This window comes from Phocoena sinus, chromosome 6 (assembly GCF_008692025.1).
Source record: "Phocoena sinus isolate mPhoSin1 chromosome 6, mPhoSin1.pri, whole genome shotgun sequence".
Taxonomy (NCBI): domain Eukaryota; kingdom Metazoa; phylum Chordata; class Mammalia; order Artiodactyla; family Phocoenidae; genus Phocoena; species Phocoena sinus.
This window is the reverse complement of record NC_045768.1, coordinates 50,258,026-50,273,476: the sequence shown is the minus strand read 5'-3', so window position 1 is coordinate 50,273,476 and position 15,451 is coordinate 50,258,026. Positions and strand designations below refer to the sequence as shown.

The 15,451-nt window shown below is 40.1% G+C and overlaps 1 protein-coding gene across 4 annotated transcripts in view; it reads right to left on the bottom strand.

The window, feature by feature from the left end:
* The window catches only part of APBA1 (amyloid beta precursor protein binding family A member 1), a 249,652-nt gene that overhangs the window by 65,234 nt on the left and 168,967 nt on the right, over positions 1 to 15,451 (bottom strand). The gene's annotated exons all lie outside the window — the stretch shown is intronic.

Genomic DNA, 15,451 nt, shown 5'->3' with positions numbered 1-15,451 from the left:
GAAAGCATGACAGTCCAAAACCTACAGGGTACAGCAAAAGCAGTTCTAAGAGAAGTTTACAGCAATACAATCTTACCTCAGGAAAAAAGAAAAATCAAAACCAACCTATCCTTACACCTAAAGCAACTAAAGAAGAAGAAACAAAACCAAAAGTTAGTAGAAGGAAAGACATCATAAAGACCAGAGCAGAAATGAATGAAATAGAGAGGAAGAAAACAATAGCAAAGATCAATGACACTAGAAGTTGGTTCTTTGAAAAGATAAACAGAGTTGATAAACCTTTAGCCAGACTCATCAAGAAAAAAAGGGAGAGGGCTCAAATCAATAAAACTATAAATGAAAAAGGAGTTACAACAGACACGAAAGAAATTCAAAGGATCATAAGAGACTACTACAAGCAACTATATGCCAATAAAATGGACAACCTGGAAGAAATGGAAAAATTATTAGAAAGATACAACCTTCCAAGACTGAACCAGGAAAAAACAGAAAATATGAATAGACTGAAATTAACACTGATTAAAAAAAAAACTTCAAACACACAAAACTCCAGGACCATGGCTGCGTGCACAAATTCTATCAAACATTTAGAGAAGAGTTAACATCTATCCTGAAACTTTTCCAAAATATTGCAAAGGAAGGAACACTGCCAAACTCATTCTATGAGGCCACCATCACCCTGATACTGAAACCAAAGATACCACACACAAAAAAGAAAAGTACAGGCCAATATCATGATGAACACTGATGCAAAAATCCTCAACAAAATACTAACAAACCAAATCCAGCAATACATTAAAAGGATCATACACCATGATCAAGTGGGATTTATCCCAGGGATGCAAGGATTCTTCAATATCTGCAAATCATTCAGTGTGTACACCACCTCAATAAATTGAAGAATAAAAACCATATGATCATCTCAATAGATGCATAAAAAAATTCTGACAAAATCTGACACCCATGTATGATAAAAACTCTCCAGAAAGTGGGCACAGAGGGAACTTAACGTAATAAAGGCAATATATGAGAAACCTACAGCAAACATCATACTCAATGGTAAAAAGCTGAAAGCATTTCCTCTAAGATCAGGAACAAGACAAGGTTGTCCACTCTTGCCACTTTTATTCAACATAATTTTGGAAGTCCCAGCCATAGCAATCAGAGAAGAAAAAGAAATAAGAGGAATCCAAATCGGAAAAGAAGTAAAACTGTCACTGTTTGCAGATGATATAATACTACTCACAGAAAATCCTAAAGATTCTACCAGAAAACTACTAGAGCTCATCAATGAATCTGGTAAAGTTGCAGGATGCAAAATTAATACACAGAAATCTGTTGCATTTATATACACTAACAACAAAAGATGAGAAAGAGAAAGTAAAGAAACAATCCCATTTACCATCGTGTCAAAAAGAAAAAAATACCTAGGAATAAACGTACCTGAGGAGGCAAAAGACCTGTACTCCTAAAACTATTCACATAAGATGCTGATGAAAGAATCTAAAATGACACAAACAGATGGAAAGATATACCATGTTCTTGGACTGGAAGAATCAATATTGTCAAAATGACTATACTACCCAAGGCAGACTACAGAGTCAATGAAATCCCTATCAAATTACCAATGGCATTTTTCATTGGAAAAATGAAACAAAAACAAAAAATCTTAGAATTTGTATGGAAGCACAAAAGACCCCAAATAGCCAAAGCAATCTTCAGAGAAAAATGGAGCTGGAGGAATCAGGCACCATGACTTCAGACTACACTACAAAGCTACAGTCATTAAAACAGTATGGTGGGCTTCCCTGGTGGCGCAGTGGTTGAGAATCCGCCTGCCAATGCAGGGGACACGGGTTCGAGCCCTGGTGTGGGAAGATCCCACATGCCGCGGAGCAACTAGGCCCGTGAGCCACAACCACTGAGCCTGCGCGTCTGGAGCCTGTGCCCCGCAACAAGAGAGGCCACGACAGTGAAAGGCCCGCGCACCGCGATGAAGAGAGGCCCCCGCTTGCCGCGACTAGAGAAAGCCCTCACACAGAAACGAAGACCCAACACAGCCAAAAATAAATAAATGAATTTATAAAAAAAACAAACAAACAAAAAAAAAAAAAACAGTATGGTACCGGCACAAAGATAAATATAGATTAATGGAAAAGGACAGAAAGCCCAGGAATAAACCCACACACTTATAGTCAATTACTCTATGACAAAGGAGGCAAGAATATACAATGGAGAAAAGACAGTCTCTTCAATAAGTGGTGATGGGAAAACTGGACAGTTACATGTAAAAGAATGAAACTAGAACACTGTCTAACACCATACACAAAAATAAACTCGAAATGGATTAAAGACCTAAAAGTAAGGCCAGATACTATAAAAACTCTTAAACAGAAACACAGGCAGAGCACTCTGACATAAATTGCAGCACTATCTTTTTTGACCCACCTCCTAGAGTTATGAAAATAAAAACAAAAATAAACAAATGGGACCTAATGAAACTTAAAAGCTTCTGAACAGCAAAGGAAACCATAAACAAAACAAAAAGACAACCCACAGAATGGGAGAAAATATTTGCAAATGATGTGACCAACAAGGGGTTAATCTCCAAAATTTACAAACAGCTCATGCGGCTCAATATCAAAAAAAAACAAACAACCCAATCAAAAAAATGGGCAGAAGATCTAAATACATATTTCTCCAAAGAAGACATACAGATGGTCAAGAGGCACATGAAAAGATGCTCAACATTGCTTTATTAGAGAAATGCAGATCAAAACTACAATGAGGTATCACCTCACACCGGTTAGAATGGCCATCATCAAAAAGTCTACAAACAATAAATGCTGGAGAGGGTGTGGAGAAAAGGGAACCCTCCTACACTGTTGGTGAGAATGTAAATTGGTACAGCCTCTATGGAGAACAATATGGAGGTTCCTTAAAAAACTAAAAAAAGAGAGCTACCATATGAACCAGCAGTCCCACTCCCAGGCATATATATGATGAAAAACATGGTTGGAAAGGATATATGCACCCCAATGTTCACTGCAGCTCTATTTACAACGGCCAAGCCATGGGAGCAACCTAAATGTCCACCAACAGATGAATGGATAAAGATGTAGCACATATATACAATGGAATACTACTCAACCATTAAAAAGAATGAAATAATGCCATTTGCAGTGACAGGGATGGTAAGTGAAGTAAGTCAAACAGAGAAAGACAAATATCAGATGATATCACTTATATGTGGAATGCAAAAAAATGACACAAATGAAATTATTTGCAAAACAGAAAAACTCACAGACTTAGAGAATGAATTTATGGTTACCGGGGGGAAGGGTGCAGGGGAGGGATAGATTAGGAGTTTGGGATTGACATGTACCCACTGCCATATTCAAAACAGATAACGAACAAGGATCTACTCTCCAGCACAGGGAACTCTGCTCAATGTTCTGTAAAAACCTAAATGGGAAAAGAATTTGAAAAAGAATATATACATGTATATGTATAACTGAATCACTTAGCTGTACACGTAAAACTAACACAACATTGTTAATCAACTATACTCCAATATAAACTAAAAAAATTAAAAAGTAGTATATCCTTCAAAGATAAAAAAAGTTCTAATTAAATACAGATTTAAAATATTTTAAAAAAACATATTAGGAAATCTCTCATTTCCACCATTTCTGGAAACCTCCTACCTGGAGCTCTCCAAGTTATGGTCCACCCTAGACTGTGATGCCTTGTCCTGCTACACGGTTGTCATCTCCTCCCCCATCACCCTGGGCATTGCTTTGCCTGTTTCTCCTGTTAGATTCCGTTTCCCAGATCCCATCTTCTTTCTTGAGTTTGATTTACACGCCCATTTTGGGGAAGCAATCCTTTAGTAGCTTCCTGAGAAAAGGTGCTTGGGAGGTAAATTTTCTGGGATTCTGCGTAACTGAAAATATCTTTATTCCACCTTCACACTTAATTGGAAATTAGACTGGGTGTAGGCCTCCCAGTACCCAGTGTTGCTTTTGAGGAGTCCATCACCATTTTGATTCCTGATCATTTGTAACCTCTTTTTACCTCTCTGAAAGCATGGAGGATGCTCTCTTTCTACCTTCTGTTCTGAAATTTATGTGGATCTTTTTTTTATTTCACTGTTCTAGGCACCCAATGGAATCTCATTTTCTTTTCTTTTTTTTGCTGTATGCAGGCCTCTCACTGTTGTGGCCTCTCCCGTTGTGGAGCACAGGCTCTGGATGCGCAGGCTCAGTGGCCATGGGCCACAGGCCTAGCCGCTCCGCGGCATGTGGGATCTTCCAAGACCGGGGCACGAACCCGTGTCCCCTGCATCGGCAGGTGGACTCTCAACCACTGCACCACCAGGGAAGCCCGGCCAATGGAATCTTTTAATCAGGAAACTCTCACGTCCTTTGCTTCTAGGAAACAGTCTTTCACAATATCTCAATATTATCTATGTTCCTACTTCTTTCCATCCATTACCTTAATTATTCTACTGTCTTGAAGATCTCCTCTACTTTGTCTTCTAAGCTTCCTACTAAAGGATTTTAAAAATTCCTGCTGGCATTTTTTGATTAAAAATTTTTGGGGACTCTAGGAGGGCTCACGCCAGGGAGTGCTTCCCAGAACTTCTGCTGCTGGTGTCCTTGTCCCCATGGTGAACCACAGCCACCGCCCACCTCTGCAGGAGACCCTCCACTGCTGGCAATCCCCTACACCAGGAAGCCTACACAACCCACTGAACCAACTGTAGCCACTAGGGACAGACACCAAAAACAAAGGGAACTACGAACCTGCAGTCTGCAAAAAGGAGACCCCAAACACAGTAAGATAAGCAAAATGAGAAGACAGAAAAACACACAGCAGATGAAGGAGCAAGATAAAAACCCACCAGACCTAACAAATGAAGAGGAAATAGGCAGTCTACCTGAAAAAGAATTCAGAATAATGATAGCAAAGATGATGCAAAATCTTGGAAATAGAATAGAGAAACTGCAAGAAACATTTAACAAGGACCTAGAAGAACTAAAGATGAAACAAGCAACGATGAACAACACAATAAATGAAATTAAAAATACTCTAGATGGGATCAACAGCAGAATAACTGAGGCAGAAGAATGGATAAGTGACCTGGAAGATAAAATAGTGGAAATAACTACTGCAGAGCAGAATAAAGAAAAAAGAATGAAAAGAAGCGAGGACAGTCTCAGAACCTCTGGGACATTAAATGCACGAACATTCAAATTATAGGGGTTCCAGAAGAACAAGAGAAAAAGAAAGGGACTGAGAAAATATTTGAAGAGATTATAGTTGAAAACTTCCTTAATATGGGAAAGGAAATAGTTAATCAAGTCCAGGAAGCACAGAGAGTCCCATACAGGATAAATCCAAGGTGAAATACGCCAAGACACATATTAATCAAACTGTCAAAAATTAAATACAAAGAAAACATATTAAAAGCAGCAAGGGAAAAACAACAAATAACACACAAGGAAATCCCCATAAGGTTAACAGCTGATCTTTCAGCAGAAACTCTGCAAGCCAGAAGGGACTGGCAGGACATATTTAAAGTGATGAAGGAGAAAAACCTGCAACCAAGATTACTCCACCCAGCAAGGATCTTATTCAGATTTGATGGAGAAATTAAAAACTTTACAGACAAGCAAAAGCTGAGAGAGTTCAGCACCACCAAACCAGCTTTATAACAAATGCTAAAGGAACTTCTCTAGGCAAGAAACACAAGAGAAGGAAAAGACCTACAATAACAAACCCAAAACAGTTAAGAAAGTGAGAATAGGAACATACATATCAATAATTACCTTAAATGTAAATGAACTGAATGCTCTGACCAAAAGACACAGATTGGCTGAATGGATACAAAAACAAGACCCATATATATGCTGTCTACAAGAGACCCACTTCAGACCTAGAGACACATACAGACTGAAAGTAAGGGGATGGAAAAAGATATTCCATGCAAATGGAGACCAAAAGAAAGCTGGAGTGGCAATTCTCATATCAGACAAAATAGACGTTAAGACAAAGACTATTAGAAGACACAAAGAAGGACACTACATAATGATCAAGGAATCGATCCAAGAAGAAGATATAACAATTGTAAATATTTATGCACCCAACATAGGAGCACCTCAATACATAAGGCAAATACTAGCAGCCATAAAAGGGGAAATTGACAGTAACACATTCATAGTAGGGGAGTTTAACACCCCACTTGTACCAATGGACAGATCATCCAAAATGAAAATAAATAAGGAAACACAAGCTTTAAATGGTACATTAAACAGGATGGACTTAATTGATATTTATAGGACATTCCATCCAAAAACAACACAATACACATTTTTCTCAAGTGCTCATGGAACATTCTTCAGGATAGATCATATCTTGGGTCACAAATCAAGCCTTGGTAAATTTAAGAAAACTGAAATCGTATCAAGTATCTTTTCCGACCACAACGCTATGAGACTAGATATCAATTACAGGAAAAGATCTGTAAAAATACAAACACATGGAGGCTAAACAATACACTACTTAATAACAAAGTGATCTCTGAAGAAATCAAAGAGGAAATCAAAAAATACCTAGAAACAAATGACAATGGAGACACGACAACCCAAAACCTATGGGATGCAGCCAAAGCAGTTCTAACAGGGAAGTTTATAGCAATACAATCCTACCTTAAGAAACAGGGGACATCTCGAATAAACAACCTAACCTTGCACCTAAAGCAATTAGAGAAAGAAGAACAAAAAAACCCCAAAGTTAGCAGAAGGAAAGAAATCATAAAAATCAGATCAGAAATAAATGAAAAAGAAATGAAGAAAACTATAGCAAAGGTCAATAAAACTAAAAACTGGTTCTTTGAGAAGATAAACAAAATTGATAAACCATTAGCCAGACTCATCAAGAAAAAAAGGGAGAAGACTCAAATCAATACAATTAGAAATGAAAAAGGAGAAGTAACAACAGACACTGCAGAAATACAAAAGATCATGAGAGATTACTACAAGCAACTATATGCCAATAAACTGGACAACCTGGAAGAAATGGACAAATCCTTAGAAATGCACAACCTGCCAAGACTGAATCAGGAAGAAATAGAAAATACGAACAGACCAATCACAAGCACTGCAACTGAAACTGTGATTAAAAATCTTCCAACAAACAAAAGCCCAGGACCAGATGGCTTCACAGGTGAATTCTATCAAACATTTAGAGAAGAACTAACACCTATCCTTCTCAAACTCTTACAAAATACCACAGAGGGAGGAACACTCCCAAACTCATTCTACAAGGCCACCATCACTCTGATACCAAAACCAGACAAAGATGTCACAAAGAAAGAAAACTACAGGCCTATAACACTGATTAAAATAGATGCAAAAATCCTCAACAAAATACCAGCAAACAGAATCCAACAGCACATTAAAAGGATCATACAGCATGATCAAGTGGGGATTATCCCAGGAATACAAGGATTCTTCAATATACGCAAATCAATCAACGTGATGCACCATATTAAAAAATTGAAGGAAAAAAGCATACAATGATCTCAATAGATGCAGAGAAAGCTTTCGACAAAATTCAACACCCATTTATGATAAAAACTCTGCAGAAAGTAGGCATAGAGGGAACTTTCCTCAACATAATAAAGGCCATATATGACAAACCCACAGCCAACATCGTCGTCAATGGTGAAAAACTGAAACTATTTCCACTAAGATCAGGAACAAGACAAGGCTGCCCACTCTCACCACTCTTATTCAACATAGCTTTGGAAGTTTTAGCCACAGCAATCAGAGAAGAAAAGGAAATAAAAGGAATCCAAATCAGAAAAGAAGAAGTCAAGCTGTTACTGTTTGCAGATGACATGATACTATACATAGAGAATCCTAAAGATGCTACCAGAAAACTACTAGAGCTAATCAATGAATTTGGTAAAGTAGCAGGATACAAAATTAATGCACAGAAATCTCTGGCATTCCTATACACTAATGATGAAAAATCTGAAAGTGAAATCAAGAAAACACTCTCATATACCATTGCAACAAAAAGAATAAAATATCTAGGAATAAACCTACCTAAGGAGATAGAAGACCTGTATGCCGAAAATTATAAGACACTGATGAAAGAAATTAAAGATGATACAAATAGATGGAGAGATACCATGTTCTTGGATTGGAAGAATCAACATTGTGAAAATGACTCTACTACCCAAAGCAATCTACAGATTCAATGCAATCCCTATCAAACTACCACTGGCATTTTTCACAGAACTAGAACAAAAAATTTCACAATTTGTATGGAAACACAAAAGACCCCGAACAGCCAAAGCGATCTTGAGAATGAAAAACGGAGCTGGAGGAATCAGGCTCCCTGACTTCAGACTATACTACAAAGCTACAGTAATCAAGACAGTATGGTACTGGCACAAAAACAGAAAGATAGATCAATGGAACAGGATAGAAAGCCCAGAGATAAACCCACACACATATGGTTACCTTATCTTTGATAAAGGAGGCAGGAATGTACAGTGGAGAAAGGACAGCCTCTTCAATAAGTGGTGCTGGGAAAACTGGACAGATACATGTAAAAGTATGAGATTAGATCACTCCCTAACACCATACACAAAAATAAGCTCAAAATGGATTAAAGACCTAAATGTAAGGCCAGAAACTATCAAACTCTTAGAAGAAAACATAGGCAGAACACTCTATGACATAAATCACAGCAAGTTCCTTTTTCACCCACCTCCTAGAGAAATGGAAATAAAAACAAAAATAAACAAATGGGACCTAATGAAACTTCAAAGCTTTTGCACAGCAAAGGAAACCATAAACAAGACTAAAAGACAGCCCTCATAATGGGAGAAAATATTTGCAAATGAAGCAACTGACAAAGGATTAATCTCCAAAAATTTATAGGCAGCTCATGCAGCTCAGTAACAAAAAAAACCAACCCAATCCAAAAATGGGCAGAAGACCTAAATAGACATTTCTCCAAAGGAGATATACAGACTGCCAACAAACACACGAAAGAATGCTCAACATCATTAATCATTAGAGAAATGCAAATCAAAACTACAATGAGATATCATCTCACACCAGTCAGAATGGCCATCATCAAAAAATCTAGAAACAATAAATGCTGGGGAGGGTGTGGAGAAAAGGGAACACTCTTGCACTGCTGGTGGGAATGTGAATTGGTTCAGCCACTGTGGAGAACAGTATGGAGGTTCCTTAAAAAACTACAAATAGAACTACCATATGACCCAGCAATCCCACTACTGGGCATATACCCTGAGAAAACCATAATTCAAAAAGAGTCATGTACCAAAATGTTCATTGCAGCTCTATTTACAATAGCCCGGATATGGAAACAACCTAAGTGTCCATCATCAGATGAATGGATAAAGAAGATGCGGCACATATACACAATGGAATATTACTCAGCCATAAAAAGAAATGAAATTGAGTTACTTGTAACGAGGTGGAAGGACCTAGAGTCTGTCATACAGAGCGAAGTAAGTCAGAAAGAGAAAGACAAATACCATATGCTAACACATATATATGGATTTTAAGGGAAAAAAATGTCATGAAGAACCTAGGGGTAAGACAGGAATAAAGACGCAGACCTACTGGAGAACGGACTTGAGGATATGGGGAGGGGGAAGGGTGAGCTTTGACAGGGCGAGAGAGAGTCATGGACATATACACACTAACAAACGTAGTAAGGTAGATAGCTGGGGGGAAGCAGCCGCAAGGCACAGGGATATTAGCTCGGTGCTTTGTGACAGCCTGGAGGGGTGGGATAGGGAGAGTGGGAGGGAGGGAGACGCAAGAGGGAAGACATATGGGAACATATGTATACGTATAACTGATTCACTTTGTTATAAAGCAGAAACTAACACACGATTGTAAAGCAATTATACCCCAATAAAGATGTTAAAAAAAAAAAAAAAAGAAGATGTGGCACATATACACAATGGAATATTACTCAGCCATAAAAAGAAATGAAATTGAGTTATTTGTAACGAGGTGGAAGGACCTAGAGTCTGTCATACAGAGCGAAGTAAGTCAGAAAGAGAAAGACAAATACCATATGTTAACACATATATATGGATTTTAAGGGAAAAAAATGTCATGAAGAACCTAGGGGTAAGACAGGAATAAAGACACAGACCTACTAGAGAATGGACTTGAGGATATGGGGAGGGGGAAGGGTAAGCTGTGACAAAGCGCGAGAGTGGCATGGACATATATACACTACCAAACGTAAAATAGATAGCTAGTGGGAAGAAGCCGCGTAGCACAGGGAGATCAGCTCGGTGCTTTGTGACCACCTAGAGGGGTGGGATAGGGAGGGTGGGAGACACAAAAGGGAAGAGATATGGGAACATATGTATATGTATTACTGATTCACTTTGTTATAAAGCAGAAACTAACACACCATTGTAAAGCAATTCTACTCCAATAAAGATGTAAAAAAAATTTTTTTGGAATGTTCTTTTTTAGAATGGGATCCTAATTTAGTGGCTCCCCTGTCTTCCCCTACCCTTCTGAGAATACTGATGAGTGTTTTATAGTTTTTTCCTGCTCTGAGTACTGCCTTTATTTCTCCAAGTTCCTTTTCCATTTGCTTTTTCTGTGTCTTTGTCTTTCATGATAAGAGATGTTCGTCAAATGTCCGGAGATCCTTGGATATCCACTCATATTTAACAGTGGGTCCCAAAAAGCCTGTTGGAAGGTCCATGAGCAGCAGTAACCTTCATTGCGTGGTGATCAGGTAGGGAACCAGATTTTATGCTGGAAAAGCCCCAAACATGAGTAACTGTAGGTACCTACTCTTGCGTCTTTCTGTTTCCTCAGAGAGGAATGTTCTAATCTCCAGCTGGGGCTGGGGGCTGCGAGGGGGTAGGTTCTAAGCCTAAGGCTTAGAGGCTAAGAATTCCAAGGCTTTCTCAGAGTCTCACTGCTTAGTGGGTCCTGTGTTCCATAAGGTACCCCTTAACCCCTTTTTCAGCTGTGGCTAGTTCCAGCACTTCTCTGGTTCACCCTCTCTTTACAGTAAACCTCCCACCTTCTGTGGGGGGTGGAGGAGAAGTGGAAACTTGGTGGCATGGGCTGGAGAAGGGATTTGGAGTCTAATTTCTCCTGTGACACACCTTCAAACAATCCTCTTGTTTTTCAGCCATACTCCTGCCATCGGCGATATGTGGTGTCTCAAATTCCTTAGCCTTTCTTGGGGGTCCCCGGCACAAATCCTCACAGAGTAGGGAACACAGAAACCTCATCAGTGTATGAGTGAGAATCGATCAGGCTGTGCTGTGGCAACAAACCACCCCAAATCCCCAAGGCTTAAAACAACAAAGGTTGCTTCCTCTCTCACACTACATGTCCACAGGGGCAGGAGAGAGCCCGGCTCATCATGGTCACTTGGGACCCACACGGACAGAGGCTCTGCCATCCTGTGACACCGCCATCTTAACCTGAGGCTTCAGGGGAAGAAGGTGCTCTGAGCTGCTCCTGCCTAGAAGCAACATCACATTTCACTGCTCCCGTTTCCCTGGCCTTGTCTTGCTCCTAGGGTATGAGGAGGTGCAGTGCAGTCATCCTTGGGCTTGAAAGCAGAGGACAACTGGCAATGTGGGGGAGGGGCACTAATGTCTACCACAGCCAGTCACCACTATGGTGTTCCAAAATTTTGTTGTTCTCATCTGCTGCTGTTTCCTCTGTCTCCTGGTGATTGTGGCTTTACGTATTTTTATTATTTTACTGTCATTTTAGTGTAGCTTTTTTTCCCGAATTTTATTTATTTTTAAACAGCAGGTTCTTGTTAGTTATCCATTTTATACATATTAGTGTATGTATGTTTAGCGTAGCTTTAAGAGGGAGCAGTGATAAAGACCAATTCAAACTGTGCAACACACCACTCCAAGTAGCCAAAACCCTCCCATTACGCTGTGTGCTTGCTCCCATCCATCCCTGATTCCACCCCCACTCTGTTCTCTACTCAGAGTGAGTTTGTTGCCTAAAGAGAGACGGGTAGGCTGCGGAACTTCTCAGAACTGGTCATTCATTAACAATACTTTTCAAGAAGGGGGCTGGGTGGTAGTTTTCAAACATGTATCTAGAAAAGAGCCTTTACTAGAAGCAAAGCATTTATAAATACTTTTTTTCAGAAAACAATTATATTCACTCACTGCTGAGCATCTAGTCTACGTTCAGTAAGTCCTTGCTAACGAGCAATCCTATTTTCGCATTCTGTAGGATTCACTTGCAAACAGATGCCAGTTTCCTCCAAATATGAGAAAAATGCTAAAGATCCGAGTGAATTAAAAGTAGTGTTTAGAACTAACAAACGTAAGGTAGATAGCTAGCGGGAAGCAGCCGCATGGCACAGGGATATCGGCTCGGTGCTTTGTGACCGCCTAGAGGGGTGGGATAGGGAGGGTGGGAGGGAGGGAGACACAAGAGGGAAGAGATATGGGAACATATGTATATGTATAACTGATTCACTTTGTTATAAAGCAGAAACTAACACACCATTGTAAAGCAATTATACCCCAATAAAGATGCTTTTTTTTTTTTAAAAAAAAAGTAGTGTTTAGAGCAGATTTAGCTATCAGCAGATACCTCTGGCACGTAGTAGTACAGATGGTTTTTATTACCATCTATTTGCATCACTGTAGTTTCTGATGTTGCTATTTTGAGAATGCGCTGCTTCTGTAACAAGAATTCCAGGGCCCCTTTTCCAGGCCAGTTGACCAAAACCACAGTGGGAGAGCCCCTTCCATGAAATCACACCTGTGGTTTACGTCTAGGTCTCGAGTTAGCTAGGTCTCTAATCCACAGAGCTAACATGGGGAAACTACCCAGATGATACTTGTCCTTTAAATCAGTGGTTCTTAATTTTTTACATACTCAAGAATCACAGGGAGAATTTACAAAACGAAAACAAACCTAATGAACAAACCCCCAGATCACTGGACCCCATCTTAGTCTGGTTTGGAAAAGAAAGGTAGTAATTTGTATTTTTAACAAGTACCTTCCAGAAAGACCTCAGGCCACGTGGCTTTTAATAGGGCTTTTCCATTTTCTACAACAGTATACACGGAATGAGCATTCAGTAAATATTTCTTGATGCTGAGGAAGAAATCCACAGAATGTATGTATTTCCCCCATGATACCATCAAAGAGGTAGCAAATGAAGGTCTTTCCTATAAATGTGGCATGACCGATGAAATGCAACCCACAAATTCAAATGGCTTAAAGACAACTGGTGGAATATTTTAAAGCACAGGTCTTGGGGTTTGCTTTGTATTAACTATTCATAACCCAGAAAGCCCTTCTAACCAATTTCTTACTGTCAACTTGAATTTCTGACTGGATGGGTTTCTAAAGCATCACCCAATATTCTGGAATCAATTCTACCTCCTGAATGAAACATCTTGCAAGAGGGTTAAGCTGTTTTCCTAGTTCAAATGGATAAAAGTAAGCCCCCAGCCCTAGTGGAGGCTGGGTGATGGGCTCATCGTGAGGCTGCAGGGACCAGGTGGTTAAGCTAGTAGTTTCATGGAGCTGGTGCAGGTGAGAGAGCTGAAGGAAGAGGCCAGCATCTGGACCGAATGCTCCTGCATCTTTTTCTCGGATGGCTTTCCAAGTTTCTAAAAAGGGTGTAGAACCCGGCCTCTTGACAGCTCCCTACTTTTAAAAACCTGCTCCATTTCCACTACATTTGCAAAATACTTGCTGCACTCCATCCCTCCAAGCCAGAGGGAACCTGGAGACAGCGGGAGGTCACCGACAATTCTGCACGTGAGTGCACCTATTTTTAACTGTTTGACTGTGAAGCCTGGGAAGCAGAGGGAAACACCAAGCATGCTAAACTAACTGACCCAATGTCGCCCCCTGGCTGGGAGGATGCAGATCCCTTCCCAACCCATTTCCAACCTTGCCTTAAAGGTGCCAGCGATTTAATCAGCTAACAGCCAGTGCTGACTGTTACTAAAAGAGCAGGCGACTGGTACCTTTCTGACCCGCATAGCCCTTTACCTATTTAAGTAAAATGAATAAACAGCTTCCAATAATTGTTTCTCACTCCAAACGATATACCGAGAAATAGGCTGTTGCAATCATAAAATGCAGAATTAAATGAAACCGAATTTAACCACTTGACCCTTCTTTTACTCCAAGCTCGCATTTTAAATGAAAGTGCTTAAAAAAAATGAAAGTGCTTAAAAATTATTCAAGAGAATGGAAAAGTGAGAGTCAGAGGAGAAAGAGAATCTTTAGAGCCAGGTAGTGGGGGTAAAGGTTAGCCTTCTTGATTTATTTTGAATAGACTGTGGTGACACTCAAGCTTGCCGAGTTATCAAATTTCTTAGGTTTTTCAAACACAGAAAATAAAATGCAGACAGGGCAGCAATAGCTTTCTGTAGCTCTTCACAAGAAAGTGTATTTCAGTTCAAAAACATGTCTTTTGTGAGGTGAGGACACTCTGGTACCACCAGAGATGAAAACTAAGCCCTTCCTGAAAGTCACAGTGAAAAAACTGCAGACACCCCCGAAAGGCAGAAGGATTTCCTTGATTTCCTCCGAAGAGGCCACACTATCCATCCCAAACTTTTAAGGGTTGCTTTAAGGCAGTAGTTCTCAAATTATGGTCCTGGGACCAGCAGCATTAACATCACCTGGGAACTTATTAGTGACAACGTTGAGTTTCACCTGAGCCCTGAGATCCTGGAAAACAGCAAAGGTTAAGGGCTCCCCTCCCCTCGTTTTGTGTTCTGGAAATGGCTTAGGCAAAGAACCTACCTTCCCATTAGACTTGAGTAGCTCACAGGTGCTCCCTTGTTTACCTATGACAAGGCCAGACACAGACCCTCCAAATTTACATTCTTTGCCTGACAAATGGTTAGCTGAACTGGTGATTAATCAAGACAAAATGCTTATTAACCAGCCTTTGATGAAGCTCCTCGCCTTCTTCCAGGTCCCTGAACTTTGGCCAGCTTACCACCCCTACTCAACAGCTCCTCCTGGGAATAGGCTGATGTCAGGTTAAAACACTCTTTCATGGGCAATGCGTTCAAGCCGTGCTTCATCCCACTTCCTCACACCTTGTTCTTCCAAGCCTTGTTTACTCCTCCCTCCAAAAGAACCCCCTTTGTGCCTAACTCTAGAGACGCTTGCAGATCTTACAGAGGTTCTGCTACTGCAACAGTCCCCCTTCCCCTGTTACAATAGGACCTTTCCCCTTTGCAATAATGCTTTCCAATAAAGTCTCTCCTTACTCAATCCAGACCTGTTTTTTCATTTGACGTTAGAAATACAAACTCTCAGGCCCCGCCCCATACCTTCTAAGTGGGAAACTAGGGGATGGAAAGCGGTGCTCCTGGAAATCAATTTCTGAACAA